The sequence below is a fragment of the Apostichopus japonicus genome, chromosome 16 (genome assembly GCF_037975245.1).
Source record: "Apostichopus japonicus isolate 1M-3 chromosome 16, ASM3797524v1, whole genome shotgun sequence".
Taxonomy (NCBI): Eukaryota; Metazoa; Echinodermata; class Holothuroidea; order Aspidochirotida; family Stichopodidae; genus Apostichopus; species Apostichopus japonicus.
In genome coordinates this window covers 42,858,778-42,874,123 of record NC_092576.1, presented here as the reverse complement: position 1 = coordinate 42,874,123, position 15,346 = coordinate 42,858,778, and the positions used below count along the sequence as shown (strand labels likewise).

Here is a 15,346-nt window from a genome sequence, read left to right as displayed (position 1 = left end):
TTTTAATCCGATTCCGTCGTAATTGTCCGTCGGATTAAAATAATATATATATTATTATTATTATTATTATTATAGAAAACCAGAGAAATAAGATGACTCATAATTGACAAATAAGGAGTAAAGTTTTAGAAAATATATTAGAATTTCGGTCCCCTTGGGGCCTTCGTTGGCAATACTTGGCAGTCGAATGAAAAGTACAAAATATACTAGCACAATGAAAGTTTGACGCTAGATAAGTGTAAGTTGCATTGATGGAATTAAAAACCAAATAAACCATGACTATACAGGAAGCGGATGAATGAGCAAAGAACGGATAACATGTTTGTAGAACTGATAGTTGTTAAGGCACTTAAGGGGTCCCAAGTCTTTGTCGAGGCCGGTGACTTAATACGAAAGATCCAATCGATTTCTTTACGTTTACGTTCAGTAGCGAATTTGAAGTTCGAGGTAATTAAAATACATTTTTAGTTTTTGAGAGAATGTCTATGAAGATTGAAATGTTCGGAAACGGGGAATCTGATCAAATTATCACGAAATATACTATTTGTGATTACTAAAACGTAAGCGGAACCGGGAGCCTGTTCACCTACATAATTGCCCTCTTTGCAAAGTACACAATAGAAAATGTAAATAACATACCACAAAAGAGGGAATGGGGATAGTTGACTATAGTCTTAGACCCGTTACCGTTAAATATCATTGAATTTCTGTTATTGTGTGATTCCTGAAGAACAGATAAATGAAACGTTAACCTATGTGTACAACAAATTTTACATCATTACTCACTATCACACATTCCCACTAGGATATTTTTAGTATTCAACAGGGTTGTATAGTATTTAGGTTGTCCCTTGCAATTTTAAAGTGAGTGTACGCAGGGACGTAGCTAAGGCCTGAAGTTGGGGGGGGGGGGGGGAGGGAATGCAGTGGCTGAAATTCCAACTGGATGGGTTTTGGAGCCAGAAAATTCCGACTGCTGACTTGAACCCCCCCCCCCCCCCAACCCGCACTACTCGTGAACGATACGGTCAGTGTTAGTCAGACATCCCATCTTTCGCGACTGCAATTTTGTTCCGAATTTTTTTGCGGTACATTTGTAGCACTGGCCCTCACTTCACAAACTTATTAATCACTCTGGTTAAGCGGGTAAGCAAATGAGTTGAGTTATCTGCTTGATAGGCTACATAGACTACTAACTACAAAAGCTATGTTAATGTTACAAAGGGGAAAACCTTTTTTCAACAAATTATATTCGACAAAATACAGTGCTTTTTCCTAGCGCGCTTAATATTATTTTCTTGGGGGGGGGGGGGCTATTTATCACTTGCATGAAAACAATTTCAATTGTTCACATCATTCCAACTGAGCATTTGGAATGAAATGAACACTTAAACATTTTGCAGAAAAATGTTGAGTTGACGACTGATACAATAAGTTATCAATTAAACATTTTGCAGAAATTTTTCAATTGCTCCATTGGAATAAAGTGAACAATTGAACATTTTGCCAAAAAATGTTCAATTGACGAGATAAGATATGTTGTCAATTAAACATTTTGCAGAAAATTTTTCATTGCTCAGATGGAATGAAGTGAACAACTGAACATTTTGCAGCAAAATGTCCAATTCACGAGATATGATAAGTTGTCAATTAATCATTTTGTAGAAAATTGTTCAATTGCTCAGTTAAAGCAACTAAGCAATCCAACATTTTTTTTCTTATTTTTTAAAGATTTTATCTTGTTATCTAAACAATTTACTGAAAAATTTCACCCTATGGGGCAAAGTTTTTCTCATGTTGATGGCACTTTAAAGCTTCCGTAGATAAGCATTGAGCGTTTTTATCGTATTTGTACAGTAGTTTTATTAGGCATTTTTTTTTACAGTATTCAAAATCACACGAAGTTTTGTATGGTGGAGTATAAAGATCGCGAGATACAATTTCTAAATGTGACACGGAAAACGTGGTAAATATGACTGATTAAAGGTCAATTTTGACCGAAAATTGTAGGTCACTCACAAATTACAAGAATATATGAAATTAGAGTGCGACAGTCGGAAAAATTAGAGTGAGACAGTCAGAAATTCGGACTGTCGCACTCAAATTTTCCAACTATCATCAGTTTTACAAACATTGGGGGTGGGGTGTGAGACACCCCCACCCCTCTAGCGACGTCCCTGAGTGTACGTATACACACGGCACGTCGAATAATACACGGGCGAAACTCGCAGTGTCCTGCATTACCATTGAACTTCTGAGTTCGTATATTTTTCAAGAAACCGACACGGATACATACGACAACGTATACCAATATGTAAATGTCTCTCAAGATCGGTATGTCATAGGCACCTATAGATGACTGAATTTCCCAGTGAGGTAAAATTCCTCCTAGATGGTAATCAAACGGTTTAAGAATTTTACCCAAAGGTGACCATATTTTAATATGTAGCATATATGGGGCCAATACATCATAACTTTAAGCCTTCGAAGTAACCTATTGTAGTTGCATATAACAAGGTTTGAACCTAACTGGAGACCAAAACTTCCCCGTATGCAACACCTTTGAAAAATAAAGAGGCGGGGGGGGGGGTCGGAAAGAGGATTCAAGAAAGTTTGTAATATATAGGCTTCTTAAATAGTGCAGTTCCTAAAGGGTCTACTCGTTTGTATTGGGTTTAAATGCCTTCTAAATCGCTTAATTTTCAAACAGTTTCTGTGAAGACTACTATATTTCAGTCATACTTTCTCAAGCGTGGGCACAATGCCTAAGCGTGGGCACAATAAAGCGTGGGCACACATGCATGCTAACCAATATGTATATGTGTAGTGTACGCGGCTGCGTGCAGTACATATGTTGTCTATGTATATATGTTAATCGTAATGTCTTTTTCCCGTTTTGATAGATGGGCTATAGTATGGGGTGCCTCCTATGATAGTAAGAAACCCGTTACCATTAAGTACCATTGACGTACCCATCAGTGGCGTCGCCGAAGGGGGGGGGGGGGGCTGGGGCCTGAAAAAAATCGTGCCCCAGGTGCCCTTCCCCTTCAGATGCGGTTGTAGTGTTAACAAAAATACTCAGACAAAAATCTTTATTTGCCTAAATTAAAAACATCAATATTGGACAGATGCAAGCCCGAAAATTACTTCAAGTTGCTAAATATAGCACCAGATTGCATCTGAGGACCCTTAAAATTGATCCAAAATTCACAAAGTGGAAGGGAGAACTCTCCCCTATCACCCCTCCCCCAGGACGGCATTAAACAATACACATTGTGCCTCCATAAGTAAGTGATGTGCCCCCCCCCCCCTGTACTACATGAAAGAGGACAGTAATGATGGATGAAGAACCCGAAGTACATCTGTTTTTCCGTATCACATATTATTTCACAAAAATTACAAAATTTAAATCTCAATGACGTGCGGGCATAATCTATACGAATTCAATACATCACTAACTATAGGTGGTGGCGAGATCCTCAACCCTAAATGTGATAGATTTTGTGTATAACTTCTGCATATCAGTTTCCAATCTTATTTCCGAAAATATTAATCAATAAGAAGTGCTGAATGTGAACAAATCCTAAATGAGAGTATATGCCTAGAGTCGGCGAATAAACAATTTTGGTTGTAAAATGTATACATGATATTTTTCTCAAATTGATACATATGACCTTGAATTTTACCCATCTTTTTAATTGTGTTAATGACAATGACATATGTAAAGGAGGATTTTGTAACACCTTTAGATCCAGAGATATGTGTGTTTTCCACGTCGCAAAAAAGTACGCCCTCTATTCCATCTTGTTGCTAAAATATGTTTTTTCCCTCTTTTGTTGGAGACTAGGTATTTTCCTTTATATAGTAACATGATTCAGCTAGGAGTTGATCACAATGCACAGAGTAAATTGGTAAATTTGTATAATTATGCTCCAAACAAAATTAAAATAACCCTATCAATTAGACACAAGCATTTTACTGTTTTCCAAAATTATCATGAAAGTTTGATGTATTTTGCCACATTAGGAGGCTTTAAATGTATTGTCAATGTTAGTGCGATTAATTAAGTGAAAATAGCTATGGCTGTAGAAAATCGGAGGGTTGAGCGCCGTAGGCTAGGACTATATTGTAATGGACTTGTCGCAACAGAAATGTGTATGTGTTTGTGTATGGGTGAGGCGGGGGTGGGGGTGGGGATATAATGATATTCTTTATAGCAAGTGATTTTAATGTTATGATCACAAGCTGGCTGAAAAAAAATATACCATAATTTATCTTACAAGCATGCAGCTATTTTTTTGGGTGGGGAGGGGGGGGGGGGAGGTGGTCAGGTCGACCGTTGTTTATATAGGATCAGCAAAGTCGTTGGGAGCTGGGGTTAGCATCGATGTGGGGCAGATCTCCATGCCCCTGCCCCCATACCCCACCGTGCTACTGTTTACAAACAAGTGAAAGCGACATTTTCCAAATGTATCCATGTAAACCACAAATGAATACTTCTACAGAAAGGCTAACCTAACACAAATAAGACTATAGGCATGCATGTGTGTTTGACAAGTAATACTGATGAGAACTCCGCATAGTGCATATTTTTACACAGTACAACTAAACAAGTCTACTACAGTACTATTATAAAGGTTACCAGCGTTAGCCTTTTCACACAATAGATCTAGCGTATTTTTTCACCTTTCTAGGATTCCAGCATACGTTTTATCAAAAATCGCACCAAATCGGTAATTCACAAAATAATTACTTTGTTTTCTGAAACTTTGAGACCAAATTACCACTTGGCAACCCAATAAAATATATTTATTGGCTTCCGTGGCTTTTACACTATAATACCGCGTGAACTGCTTTAATATTAATGGGTTTTTCATACTTGGGTTTTTCATTAGGACTGAATCAGTATTTTTGTAAAATCCACAGTTAATTTTCTTGTATTATTTCCTGATTGCTATTAACCGTTTTAACTTGTTAAAATAATCACTAGACTGCCTATGATATGAATCAGTGCAACGAACAGTCAACGAATTATTGAAAACAACACATAACAAGTGAGTGAAACTGATTATCTAGCGTTTTCTGGGGTTTTATTTTGGCAAATCTAACGTTTTTTTGTTACTTGTCGCTGGTAACCCTGATTATTATTATGCTAACCGTAAATGACCTTTGGCCACCCCGTACTAGTTTTAAGTGATTGACAGATCAGCTGTGCCGCAACCCATTACAACTCCCTGGTAGTACAGTAGATACTGTAAGTGTAATCGCACAAAAACAGCGTGTGTTATGACACATACGTTGTACTCCCTGTCCCAGGGCAACTCCGAATATTGAGCCTATCGTTTTAAATTCTACACTTGTTGCTAGCGTCCATACTGACACGATTTTTATCGTCAACTCTTCTTCGAAATCGGGTGTTTTTCGTAAAAAGCTTGCATCCTGAATTCCTGACCATCGTCGATACAATACAACATAATAATCATAACTGACCTATGCATCTTACGTAGCATTGTCACTCTAGCCTAGGCTATGAACATTGAAAACGAAAGTTTTGGACCAAATGTACTACTAGTACGCGATTTCCGGCTGCGAATGACACATTTCCAATCCGAATTTTTTACCGGCCCGGGCAAGGATCAGATCCATAGTACGGCTCGAGTGCAAATGCGACTGGATCAATGCATCAGTTTACCCCGTGGAGAGATGATCGTCCGATAAAATCAGAGGATCTGATCTGGATCTTGTATAAAAGCACAAGTCCAAGAACAGATTTAAGAACTTAGGTAAGTGCTAATTTTCAAATTTAATCTTTATAGCAGCAAATAGGCTCATATACTTCATTATTGCATACTGTACATGGTGCATATTGCTATAATTTATTTCAGGCTTTTCCAGTTACAAACATGCCCCTCCCCCCAAGAAAAAAATAAAAAAACATAAATAACAGTTTTGGTATATATATGTCCCTGCATGGTCCAGTGTGCAGATTTTTACTCACATTTGTTGCTCTCACTATGTGTGATTGTGGGAACTAGGGACTGTGTCCCAATGGCTAGGAAAATTATTGAAGGTCAGGCTATTTTATTGAAGTTAATGAGTTTTGTCCTTTTTTACAAGTTGTACTGAAGTTTGGTAGAACACTACCATTTCGACAAAATATTGTCAACTAAAAATTCACTTTTCAACATTGCAGCATTGATACTGACATTTGAGAAGTCCTCTCCCTCCATACATCCACATACAGTACCTCACAGATGTGCAAGATTTCATAACAGGGCTACACAGTCTGCATAAAGTATATACTAACCTCAGAAGCAATCAATCACAACAATATTGTCTTGCCTGATTGCAACTCCATTGTGGAAATAAAACCTGAAAACTTTGTCCCTTTGGTTGTGGTCAAACAGTGTGTCAATAAAGGATCATATGACACCTAGCCAGTTCATATCACAGTGTAAGGCAGTCTATACTGCAGCAACCAACAGTGAATATATACAGTCTTCAAAAGCAGGGTTAACCACAGAAAGGGAGTAAAACTGTTAAGCAGTGGTCATGCTCTGAGGACTTACTCTTTCAATGCATGCCTTTGGATACTGTTTCACATTCATGGCTCATATTATTGTGGTGTGCAGCTGAGTAAATGAAGATTTAGTTGTGCTCATTTGTCATTGTGCTCCACTTACATGGGAAACAAAATGTGTGAAGGAAACCTTACAAATTTTAACAAATTACCAGTTTTCTGTCAGAATGTAAAGAGGATGATCCTGACAAATTGGACATTGAGCCAACTCTTTTCTCATCTCCACACAAAAGCAAGGGAAATACATCCCTACCTTATACACTTAAAAGGAACGTGAGCATGGATAATGAAATGGAAAATTTGGAAGAGGAACCAACTTTAAATAATCATACTAAAACAAAACTTTCACTGTCGTTTGAATGGGGCAGTCACTGTGAGTCACAACATCAGTACTATTTCTCCAGATACAACAAATGATTCGCTGTGGTTGTACCTTGACATAAGTTCAAATGGAAGTAGTAGCAGTAGCTTTGGTATTGCCAGAGAATTTTCTGCATCAATTTCTTCATGTGATCAAAACCTTTTTTTTTCACCAGGAGTGAGATAAAACGAAGGAGACGCAATCAAGCATTTGATCCTCTGCCTATGTTCCAATCTGATTGCTGTGATGGTAGCTGTATCAAATCGCTTTCTTACGATGACCTAGAACAGTCTTTTCTAGAGGTTAGTGAAGTGAGGGAAACTGAGCTAAAGCAATTCACTCAGGACAAGATTTGGATTCATCAGGAAAGATCATGTCACACCTGAGACAAATCTTGTTCTATTTATGTAATTTGTGGGAAGATTGTATGTGAGAAAGCATTTTGTATGTTCTTTGGTATTAGTAGCAAGTTATTCAAAGATTGTCTGAAATAATTTCAAGTTGGCAAGAAAAATGCAATTCATGGCAATAAAGGCAAGAAAAGGATGAGAACAAAAACTCCATTTGCACTAGCTTGGGTGAGGTGTTTATTTGAACATATTGGAGATTACATGCCCCACAAAACAGAAGTGCACCTTCCAGTGTCATACACAAAGACTTCTCTCCATGCACGCATGAAGAAGGAAATGATAGAAATTGGCATTGGTGAACAAAGCATCATTTCCAAGGAATACTTTATGGAAATCTTTAGAAGAGTTCAAGATTCCTAATTATTTTATCTTGTGAATGTGCATGGATTTATGACAGTTATTGTTGCATACATTGCATGGGAAAAGGGGAATAAAATTTCAAATTCCTCATAGCTAGTAGCTTTAAATTGATTAACTAGCATAAAGACATTGATAAAGTATACTGAAACTTGTGAGGTCGAAAGTGCTGTTGTAAGACTGTTTTGCCAGAATTATCACACAAACAATAGCTGTGTACATTACAAATGATAACTTTCAAGTACTGTACATGGTCTGCTGATCAATCACAATTGGTGGGTTATAGCCCGGGGTGTCAAAACCACAGGCATTGCATCCTTTTTTCTTTGCTGACTATGGAGGCTTTAACTTCATACAATCCAGTGACATTTAATCTGTTTAGTTAACTACATGTGCAGTCCATTAAACATCTCTTCAGAAAAATTCATGTGTCTCTATTGTTAGCTTCAGCTTCAGCAAGCACAAAGACTGTACTGTACATACTGGAGAGAATACACCTCACAGCTAGTGTACCACTAAAGCTGCATTATCATTCCTTAAAAACATTAGAATTATTGTCAAAAATTTTGATTTAAAGTAGTTCTAAAGAACATGTGACATACAGTAAGTTTGATTGCAACCTCCACTCAAATCAGGAGTAAAAGTGCTTTCTGCTGAAATGTCAATGAACAACTCCCTTAGATAGTGACATTTTCAGAAAGTTCCCCCAAATATGCCAGAAATTGAAAAATGCTTACCTTTGGTCAAACTTCTTTAATTGTTTTAATTTCCACCTTTGAGGACATTTACCTCAACTGTCTGGGAAAATGATTAGGGTCTTATTTCCAAACATCCCTATCAATTGGTCTAATAAATAACATGAGAAGATGTTGTACAGCTTTACTTGTTCTTTTCTCAATTAGCTACTCTCAACACCCTATACTCCTTTAAAGGAATTCTCTAAAGTACCTAAAAGAATGCTTAACTTCAGTTATAATTAGTAAAAAATTTCAACATGCTCATTGCATTATTCTATGGGTATTCATGAAAACAACATGGTTCAAATTGACACAATAAAACTCTATCACTAATCACTACATAACTTTTTCTTGATTAGGTTAAGCAGTTCAATTTTACACCATTGTGTGAAGTAAAACTTATACTTTAAATGCTTAATTAAAGTATTTCAACATTATATTTTTCTAGACGACTGAGTTTACTGTGAGTGGTACTTGAAAGAGGTAGCGGAAAGAACAAGGAGTGGAAAGGAAAATGAAGAATGCCGACAATTGCAAGAAGTTCATCTTAATCATCTTAAGTGAGTCAAAATATTTTACTAATTTAGAATTAAAAGTTGATGTCTGCTTTCCTTTTTGAATCCTTGCAGAAGTCAAAAGCAATAGAAAGACTATTCCTTCAAGTCCTCTATATGTGTGGGTGTGTCAGTGATGCTCCTAGTTAACACTTATCTCTTTCAAAAACTTGCTTGAACTACAAATTGGATATAGTAGCCCTAACTAAGATGATAAACCCTAAAGTTCAGAGAAAGGTCATTGGATCGGTCTCAAGTTTTCGTAACAAGTAATTAAAATGGCAGAAAATGAGATAGCCCGGGCCTTTTCTGGCCCTACTCTGAGTGTGCTCTATATTCACAAGCAAAGGCATGTTTGAATTTTAATTTCCATAGGATCCTTGCCCAGTAGTAGTTGTACGGGAAAAGTGCAAAAAAAAGTCAAGTGGGTGGTACGTTTTATGAACAGCGCCCTCAAACTTAAGAAATCTCACTTCTGGCCCTAATTGGGGGGTCCATTTTGGGCCTGTGGGTATATTTCAATTTTTTTTTTAAATACCATTTTTCAGGAGCGTATTGACACTATTTTTAGAAACTCAAGTAAAAAAGTTGTGTATTTTGTGTTATCTACTCAAATTTCTGACTCGAAAATTGCGAAAATCACCTCGTTCATATGTATGAAAATGCTTGCACAAGCTGATTTGAGTAATTCAAATGACAACAACTTCTTAGCATTAGCATACAGGTGCTTAACAATTAAGAGGGTGGTCCACTAGCATAAGGACTACAAATAAACTGCATTTCCAGGGTCATAGATGTCGAACGATGTCTGTGAACAGCTATTTTGGGCATTTCAAGGTCAAATTTGGTCACAATTAGAAGTTTTATTTTTGGTTTTCAATACAAACTAGTAAGATATGTATAGTTATGATGCAAAGAATGTGCTAAATCATATTTTATATAAGTTATTAATGCTCTGGAGAGCAGCTTAAAGTGGCATATATGAGAGTTATATCAGCCCTACAGAAACATGCTTGCGAGGGCAAACAGTGGTAACATTATATCTTCATTCAAGGAGATCATGCTAACAACATTAAGAACTATTGAAATGTATTAAAAGGGTTCTGTCTAATACTCTTTGACTCCACCCCCCCCACACCCTCCCCATAGTGCACTATGCATATTTGAATACATGCATACAGTATGTGACTGACTTTTACTGCAAAGAGACTGCATAAACATGCATTCAAGGTATACTGAATTATTGGTATGGTCCACAGTGTGCACTATATATGTGTGTACATGTTCAGTACAGTGTTATTTTACACCAAGTACTATTAAATACACACTGTCCAAGATAATGAACAGTATACACACTGTACATGTATTTACTGGTTAAACATTCCTTTTAAATTATTGAAAGTCTTTTAATTTATTGAATTAGCAAAAGAATTATACACTACATTGCAAATATTTAAAAAGACATTGAAATATGCACTTTGCACTATATATGTGTGTACATGTTCAGTACAGTGTTATTCTACACCAATTACTATTAAACAAACACTGTCCAAAAACATGTACAGTACACACTGCACATTTATGTACTGGTTAAACATTCCTTTGAAATTATTGAAAGTCTCTTAATTATTGAATTAGCAAAAGCATACACTAAATTGCAAATATTTAAAATGATACTGAAATATGCACAGTATTGAATGGAATGACCACACATATATACACATATGATACACACATATATAGTGCACACTGTATGTATGCACTGGTTCACATTCATATTCTAATCTGATATAGGGTTGGGTAGAGGTTTTGGTTGGAAGGGGGTGAGTTACATGCATACAGACAATTTGAAGCAGAAGATTACCTTACCAAATAATTCAGTATACCTTGAATGCATGTTTATGCAGTCTCTTTGCCGTATTAAAATTCAGTAACATATATGCATACAAATCTGCATAGTGCACTATGGGGAGGGTGTTGGGGGGGGGGGGTGAGAGGGAGTCAAAGAGTACTAGACAGAACCCTTTTAATAAATAACATTTCAATAGTTTCTAATGTTGTTTTACGTGGTCTCCTTGAATGAAGATACAATGTTACCACTGTTTGCCCTCGCAAGCATGTTTCTGTAGGGCTGATGTAACTCTCATTTTCGCCACTTTAAGTTGGTTGCTACAGTAGGCGGGGTCGTAACCTAGCAACGAAAAAGTTTTCAAATTTTTTTTTTGCCCAATTTCATCCTTTGAGACATATGGCAAGACACCATATCATTTCCAGGCGATTCTAAGAGGGTCGACGTGGAATCGACCCAAAAATCTGTTGATTTGGCATGGATTGACCCATATATCATTTACATTATTTCTCAAATGATATTGGATCAAAACTCAAATCAATATTTCTTATCTGATATCGTAAACCCTGTATCAGTTAAGAGTTTATTTTGTATCATAATATGTTCTATTTTTACTAGGTCAAAAGGAGAGCAGTAACATCTTGCCCGCACTAAGGCGTGCCAGGTTTCTTTGGAACTGAATACCCTTATAGTCGATGGAATGGACCAATCAAAGACTGATCTGCCACATTTTGTCCAGAGTGATAAGGATGTAAAACATCCACATCCACATAACAGGTCAGTATTATCATGGAGGTCTGTTTTACCTCCATGGTATTATGAAGTGACCGGAAAGTGTTTATGTCATTATAAGTGTAAACATCACGTTTTCTGGTTTCCGAGAAATTGTAATCCTACAGTATGAAATTGTGATGTCATGTTGGTGTATAGTACAGTATGTATGTGCGTGAGCAGCATGTGTGTGTGGGTGTTTATACAGGGTGTTTGTTTGTACGATGCCTTGTTTTACAACACAGTGTCTCAAGAGGGGAAGTTTGATTATCTTCATAAGTAGTATAAGGATGGACACCTAAGGTTACAAGAAGTCTAGTGTTCCTATTGTTTTGGTTGAGGTCAAATCAATTCTGTTCTTTATTTGTTGTTCTGATAAAGATAATGGCCTTAGTATCCATCAAATATTATGTGACTGTGTTTTTTTTGTTAAAGCACATAGTAGGTTAATTATCAAACTTTATTTAATAGCAGAAAACAAGTAATAACAACCTCTTTATCATACATGTCAATGAAGTAGTATATATTCATTCTTCTCTTTCTTTTCAGGTGTCCTAATTCACACTAAAGGTCCATGTGACAAGTTTGCATACAGGTATATGTTATGACTGATCTGAAGCATATCCAACATGATTCAAACATGACCATTACATGCAATTTGTGGACACTAGTGAAGCACAAGGATACTCTTGGGAAGGATCTGTTTTTGCAAATGGATAATTGTTACAGGGAGAATAAGAACCGCTATCTTCTGTCCTTCTGCCCTTCTGCCCTTCTGCTCCTTGCTTTTAGAGTTGAAGATCTTCAGAGTGGTGATATATATAAATGTTATAACTTTGCCAAAGAAGTTATTGAAGTATCTGACTATATTAAAGTTGGGTATATAGCAGCCGTAAACCTCATTGATTCAAGCACACGACCATACTTTGGAGAAGTCACTAAAATTTAAAAGGATGAGGTTATTTTACATTGGATGAAGGGATCCTGGACTGGAGACTGGAAACTGCTAGACTGTGGCCAAGGAAGAAATAAGCAGCCATACACACCATCAGTTTCTTTCCATTCCTTAATGTTCTGGGACTTTAATTTAACCCATAAAAATCGCCTTCCAAAGAGGGAAGTCTGTGACTTGAAAGAAAGATATGCAGCTATAGATAAAGAATTTGAGCTGAATAACTAGGAAACCTTATGTTTTACACATACTATTGATTGGGCAGTGTGTACTCTTATTTTCTTGCAACAACTTGTGTAAAAGAAGATATGTAGTTTTGAGAAACACACACAATTTTCTTGGTGTATTGCTACACTTAACTGGTTGGGGCATACTGGTACGCCCCAAAGATATATACAATTTATCATAGGGGTGTATTTCTACTCTAAACTAGTTGGGGCGTACTGGTACGCCCCAAAGATATATACAATTTATCATAGTGGTATATTTCAACATTTAACTGGTTGGGGCGTACTGGTACGCCCCAAAGATATATATAATTAATCATAGTGGTGTATTGCTACACTTAACTGGTTGGGGCGTACTGGTACGCCCCAAAGATATATACAATGTATCATAGTGGTCTATTGCTACATTTAACTGGTTGGGGCGGGGCGTACTGGTACGCCCCAAAGATATATACAATTTATCATTGAGGTATATTTCTACACTTAACTGGTTGGGGCGTACTGGTACGCCCCAAAGATATATATAATTAATCATAGTGGTGTATTGCTACACTTAACTGGTTGGGGCGTACTGGTACGCCCCAAAGATATATACAATGTATCATAGTGGTCTATTGCTACACTTAACTGGTTGGGGCGGGGCGTACTGGTACGCCCCAAAGATATATACAATTTATCATAGAGGTATATTTCTACACTTAACTGGTTGGGGCGTACTGGTACGCCCCAAAGATAAATACAATTTATCATAGTGGTGCATTTCCACACTTAACTGGTTAGGGCGTACTGGTACGCCCCAAAGATATATACAATTTATCATAGTGGTCTATTGCTACACTTAACTGGTTGGGGCGTACTGGTACGCCCCAAAGATATATACAATTTATCATAGAGGTATATTTCTACACTTAACTGGTTGGGGCGTACTGGTACGCCCCAAAGATATATGTAATTAATCATAGTGGTGTATTGCTACACTTAACTGGTTGGGGCGTACTGGTACGCCCCAAAGATAAATACAATTTATCATAGAAGCGCATTTCTACACTTAACTGGTTGGGGCGTACTGGTACGCCCCAAAGATATATACAATTTATCATAGTGGTGTATTGCTACACTTAACTGGTTGGGGTGTATTGGAACGCCCCAAAGATACAAAAAACATTGTACAATATATCCATTTTGCCCCAAAATGACTATTTATCAAAAAATACTTGCATTTTATGTTCGCTTTGGGAAAATCATACCAAAAGTAATCATATATTAAATTTTTGCTATATTTTGTCAACTTGATTGATAAAAATCTTTGCTTTTGTTAGTAAGTGATGGTTTATTCAAAATTCAGTGAATGTTATGGCTAAATTGCTTAATTTGTTAGTATCTGTAACAGCAAACTCTTTTAAGACATCTAATCCACCAGAATAGAGATAAAATGTTTATGTCTGCTCGTTTTACTATGAATTAACAAGGTAACACTGTTGTGTAAAATTATTCCATTTAAATGGCTATTTATCCTGCATTTTTGAATAAATGTATATTTACAGAATTTTACAAATAAGAAATGTTACATGCAAATAAATGAGAAAATACGCAACATATTTCAAATGTCATATTTTTCATGTACTTATACAATGCAAAAGCCAGGCCTTGGTTAACAGACCACATTTCAACGTAAAATGGTTGAATTCACTCGTACATCTTTCATTTTTCAGCTTTTACTTGGAGAAAAAGTGAAAAGTCATATTTCCTTAATTACCCAAATGTTTCCTAGTCTCTTATAAGTAAACTTAAAATGACCCTACTCATATAGTATCGTTGAAATGAAATAACAAGAAACTTCCCCGATCAGTATATCCGGACCAATTCGGAATAGATTGTAGTGTCAGTGTACAGTCACATTTCACCGTATTACAAGAGTTAGTCAAAATATAGTTAATATGTCTCCAAACTTCATTCAGTATGTGTGTAGAAGTTTATCGATATGCAACCGCAATGGAGAATAGAAGGCTTAGCGATGTTGTATTCCTTTTAAATACCAAAGGAATTAATCGCCGTGAACTAAAGATGGATTTATTTGACAGACAACAAAATCAAGTCGACAGTATAAGCAAATTGTGAAAGTTCAGGCCCGATTTTCCTAAAATGGGATCCATAGAACCAATTTGAGATAACATGTGATGGGTAGTCTAATGACAATGATCCAACTGTAAATTTGGTTTAGACAAAACATATCATATAAATTGGTTAGCGATAAATGTTATCATGGCATTTTTCTCAAATTGTCTTCAATCAACCTAATTGCATATAAGCATGTGAATTGTTTTAAGACGTTGGACCACCGAGTTGCAAACACGATGATCAAATCCATGGTTTTTGGTTATTTCTCTCAAATACGTTTGCGTTAAAGCATCAATTCCGTCACAGGATATGACGTATCTGACCTCCTTGTTCAAATTGTGCCTAAAAAACTTATTTTATAAATGACTGGTTAAAGTGAATAAAAAAGAATAAACGGCTAATGATTCGAAATACATAAATTAACCTAATA

The 15,346-nt window shown here is 36.4% G+C and overlaps 1 long non-coding RNA gene across 1 annotated transcript; it reads left to right on the top strand.

Annotated features, from left to right (window-relative positions):
• Window positions 1–4,973: 4,973 nt before the first annotated feature.
• Window positions 4,974–14,392, top strand: LOC139983051 (uncharacterized). The gene is made up of 5 exons (XR_011798487.1): window positions 4,974–5,783; window positions 7,117–7,243; window positions 8,894–9,005; window positions 11,467–11,625; window positions 12,169–14,392. It is a non-coding gene; the product is annotated as an uncharacterized lncRNA (long non-coding RNA).
• The last annotated feature ends 954 nt before the right edge of the window (window positions 14,393–15,346 follow it).